This window comes from Lathyrus oleraceus, chromosome 5, assembly GCF_024323335.1.
Source record: "Lathyrus oleraceus cultivar Zhongwan6 chromosome 5, CAAS_Psat_ZW6_1.0, whole genome shotgun sequence".
NCBI classification, from domain to species: domain Eukaryota; kingdom Viridiplantae; phylum Streptophyta; class Magnoliopsida; order Fabales; family Fabaceae; genus Lathyrus; species Lathyrus oleraceus.
In genome coordinates, this window is record NC_066583.1 from 432775801 (window position 1) to 432780705 (window position 4905).

General features: G+C 39.0%; 1 long non-coding RNA gene across 1 annotated transcript; it reads right to left on the minus strand.

The window, feature by feature from the left end:
* Window positions 1–4071: 4071 nt before the first annotated feature.
* Window positions 4072–4594, minus strand: LOC127085258 (uncharacterized). Its single transcript, XR_007789057.1, has 3 exons — window positions 4527–4594; window positions 4333–4414; window positions 4072–4208 (listed from the first exon to the last, which is right to left on the minus strand). It is a non-coding gene; the product is annotated as an uncharacterized LOC127085258 (long non-coding RNA).
* Between the last annotated feature and the right edge of the window lie 311 nt (window positions 4595–4905).

Sequence of the window (4905 nt, forward strand, 5' to 3'; positions counted from 1 at the left end):
TTGACACCTCGATTTATTGGTCCTTATCAGATTTTGGAGAGGATAGGGGAGGTAGCCTATCGTATCGCTTTACCGCCGTCACTTGCGAATTTGCATGAGGTTTTTCATGTGTCTCAGTTGAGGAGGTACATTCCTGATCCGTCGCATGTGGTCCAAGTAGATGATGTACAGGTGAGAGATAACCTGACTGTTGAAACATCACCTATGAGGATCGAGGATCGAGAGTTGAAGCAGTTGCGGGGTAAAGAGATTGTTTTAGTAAAGGTAGCTTGGGGAGGACCAGCAGGTGGCAATGTGACTTGGGAACTTGAGAGTCAGATGAAGGAGTCTTATCCTGAGTTATTCACTTGAGGTATGTTTTCGAGGACGAAAACTCTTTTAGTGGGGGAGAGTTGTAACACCCCGATAAAAATAAGATAATTATTTAAAATAAGTTAATAATATATTTATTAATTTAATTAAATAATTGGATTATTATTATTGGAATATAAAAGTTGGAATTAGAAAAGGTCCCATTTGGTAAAAGAGGTTTTCACGTGAAAACAGAGAAACGACTCTAAAGTGGAAAAAGGGCAAAGAGCCAGAGAACAAGGGTTGAAGGAAGGAAAAGCTTGAAGCTCAGAGATTTGCCGGATTAACTCAGGTAAGGGGGGTTTATCGTCGTTTAATGGGTATTATGGGTTAACATGTAATGGGTAGTGATAAACCATTGATTTGACTCTAATTAGATGATGAATGTTGAAATTGTGAAATTTTGGATGAATGAGATATGAGTATGATTGAGGAAATTCGTAGGAATTAGAGGTAATAAGGTTAGAAATTGTGAGATTGAATGTGTATGATCTGTGTTAGACAATATGAATGAATGTTGTGTAAAAATTGGAATGTGGAAGGTGGGATCTGAGAATCTCGTAGCAGAGAAAACCATAGCAGATCTGGAATTCTGGTTTCTGGTCATACGCGTATGGCACTAGGCAATACGCGTATGAGATGGTCTGGTACGCGTATGGCACTAGGCAATACGCGTATGGATGAAGAAGATGATGATTTTAACGTAGTTTTGTCTCTGTTGGTACGCGTATGAGGATGTGGTACGCGTAGCATACGCGTATGAGGCAGGCAATACGCGTATGGGATTGGCTGAGAAATGGGCCATACGCGTATGGGACTAGGCAATACGTGTATGGGCGGAATTGTGATTTTTCTGTGCTGTTGTTGTGCAGTTTTTGGTTGTTCAGCTGAGTAATGAAATTTTAGCTGACGTATGATATAGTAGGGATCGTTTCCCGTTGTTTTGAGCAGTGTAGATATTAGTAGAGTGTGCTAATACTGTGATTATTAATTGGCATGACATGATATGATTTTTGTGATAACATGCTGATGATGTATGATGGTATGCATAATACTGTGAATGTATCTGTTCTGTATGCAATTGTGAATGGACTGTTTATGGCTTAGAGTGTGAGCATATGTCTATTTTGAATTGTTGTTGATGTTTGCATGCTAGGTGATTTAGCATGTATATTATGGCCTTTATGGTGGTAGCTAATTCCCATGGTGAGGAATTAGTGAGTGAGTTGTTGTGGATTGTTGTTGATGTTTGCATGCTAGGTGATTAGCGTGCATATCATAGCCCTTGGGGTGGTAGCTAATTCCCATGGTGAGGAATTAGTGAGTGAGTCACTAGGTCTCAAATGAGTGGGACTAGTGAGCTTGGTAGCCGTATCTGGATTTGATCGGTGAGGTTGAACTATGTGTTCACGAATAGTCGATACCGCATGCATGGAGTCTCATTGCATAATGTATGTATGGCGTATAATGTGAATGGATGTATTCCAATATTATACGTGTGTTTTGTGTTGAGTTGAGTATGATGATGATTATGAGTTGATGTTACCGTTGTTGAATGTGTGATATGATTAGGGTGATGAAATGTGTTAATTTACTTAGCATTACATGATATTTTATAATGCTTATTATATCGATTGAGGAACTCACCCTTACAACTATGTTTCAGGTAACGAGTAGTGATTGAGTAGAAGCTAGTCCTTGGAGTCTAGTGTAGTTCCTTAGTGGGTCATGCTCTGGTAGATGTAACATCGGGACGGGATGTTTTACTTGTTTTTCATTGTTGATTGTTGAACAAATTTACATGTAATGTGTTACATGTTTTGCATTGTTGTTAGATTTTATCCGCTGTGAATTATGCAAATGTTTTATTTTGATTAAATAAATGAGCATGACAGGATATTTTGGTGAATGGTGTGAAGTGTCAAGTGTGACACCCTTAATTTCATATCTACTCTGATTATATTTTGTGGTTTTAATTAAATATTTGGGGTATTTTTAGAAGGGTGTTACACCTATCTGGATAAACTTTTGACCAGTCAAAATGTATTTTCTTTCAAGTACACAACGCAAGCGACGGTTTTCATAGTTCTTTCATGCCTCATCTCAATTTCTGTCAATTTTAGCACATTTCTTGTAATTGGAAAGACATCTCCAGTCACCTATCAGGTTCTTGGACACCTAAAGACATGCCTTGTATTGGCATTTGGTTATACTTTGCTCCACGATCCATTCAGCTGGAGAAACATCATGGGTATTCTGTTGGCCATGGTTGGGATGATTCTATATTCTTACTATTGTACTCTTGAGAATCAGCAAAAAGTCGTTGAAGCTGCCACACTAGCATCCCAGGCAAGGGAAGGTGAATCTGATCCTCTAATTAATTTGGAAAAAGGAAGCAGCGCTGTGACTGACAGTGTTGGACATATGTCCCCTGTATGGAGCAAAGACAAAGACTAAGATGTTTATGACCTCTGTTATTCATTGTGGAGAACAGTTATTGTTTCTATAGAGGGCATACCATAACCACATGCTGAAAAAATCAATCAGGAAATGGACATTGAACCTGCTGCAAAACCAAGACAGAAACAGTCAGCCATGCAATGCACTCAAGGCAATCATAACATAAATCACAGCTTATGGGATACATAAATCAGTATGAATGGGCATGGAACTAGCTGATAACAATTTGATCTTACATATGGGAATTGAAACCAAGCCATGCAGCCAAGGTTCTTAGTGAAAGCAGGCAAGCTGTTCAGTCCAAAACAGCATGAAATAACTTGGCAAATGCAATCCATCATCACCAAACAACATGACCACCAGATCTGCAATAAAAGAATAGAGACAAGTGATTTGCAAGGCATTGGAAACCTAAACCTGTTGACTAGCTGGAAGCAACAATTAACCAAACCTCTCAACCAAGTCATAACCAACAAGAAACACCATCAATGCACAAGACATGAAGTGTTGTTGACATACCATGAAACTAAAGCCTTAAGTTTGTTGTCAATGTCCAAGTCATAATCTGTTGTGAGCATAAGCAAGCATGACCTAATGCGAAATTGCAGCCAACATTGCCTAGCTGAAAGGTCATCCTACAATACAAAGACAGTCCAACAATTATCCAAAAGCTCACCACAAGACAAACAAGGTCCTACAACATGAAGCATGCCAACTCAAGCACATGGTTTTTTTCCTTGCATTTCAATAAGAAATCAAACCATGCTTAGCCACTCACCTGCTGAACTGAAAAATGATCCAACATGACATTGCAAGACCAAGTGAGCAGCAACATTACACCTTCATCACAATGTGCACACCTCAAAGCCAAACAGTTTCCAAGCTTGCATCATAGGCTACCAGGGCTAGACCTTAGCTTGAACATGATAGGCCAAGTTCATGTTGCAGCAAGAGAAACAAGTGAGGGCAAGGAATTGAGTGCAAATAGTGGGATTAAAACTTATAAGGCATTGAACCAAAATATGAGACAAAGGACTCACCTACCAAACTATGAACCAAGACAATCTTACAATAGCTGTCGTAGCAAGGCCAAAGCAAATGCCTGCATCAGGTCATGCAATAACTATTCCTAAGGGCATTCCACAACATCTAGCAGTAAGGCAAACTAAGATACCAGACCTGTGATACATCCTGCTATTCCAATGCAATAGAAGTCAATGAACCTACCTGCTACAACAAGGCTACAGTGCAATCAGCATGTAAACACTGCTATAAAATTCTGGAAATTCAGCAACATTGAGACTTAACTGAACATGTTCACAAGTTAGTAACATCAACATTCTCCCTACCATGCCATCATGCACAGGCCAAAATTGAACCAAATGTATACCATAATCCTGCACCAAGCAAAAAGATGCAAGAAAACATGAGCTAATGGCTAAGTCGAGATACCTTGATCATAACTACATGGCATTTGATTTTGACCAATTCAACTAGTATTAATCCTGTAATTATCAGTACCATTTTATATTTGAAACACATGCCTTGCTTGCCTTGCAACACCATGACTGTACCAACTTGCATCAAGCCAAACCACCAAAACCTGTTTCAAACTCAAACAGAACCATGAAGTCCCAAGCAACTACAGCTAACAGACCTGACTTGCAGCAGTACCAAGATCTCAAAACAAAATCAGCAAGAGAAATGAACATTACCCTCTGTAATAAGATGTTAAACCATGAACAAGGATGCATCAAACCAAGCTCACCATTTTTCATTGCAGTAAAAAGGAAAAATTAATTACCAAGCAGTAAAAATTCAAGAAATTCCCAAATTGGAATAGAGATGAAATTCAAGGAAGAAAGCGAAGGTTCAGATTACCATTTTCGAACCTAGCATCAAAGAGGTCAATCCAATTTCTGAGCATCCAAAGTGCTTTGCAAAGTTACCTTTCTGGAACAGCAAAGACCGATTCAAAACCCTAAGCTGGGAGAGCATAAAAAGGAGAAAGAGAAATCAGTAAAGAGAGGTGACGATTCGAAATAACAATGGAACTTGGAGGCAAAAATCTCAAGCAAAGAAAACCCTAAAATC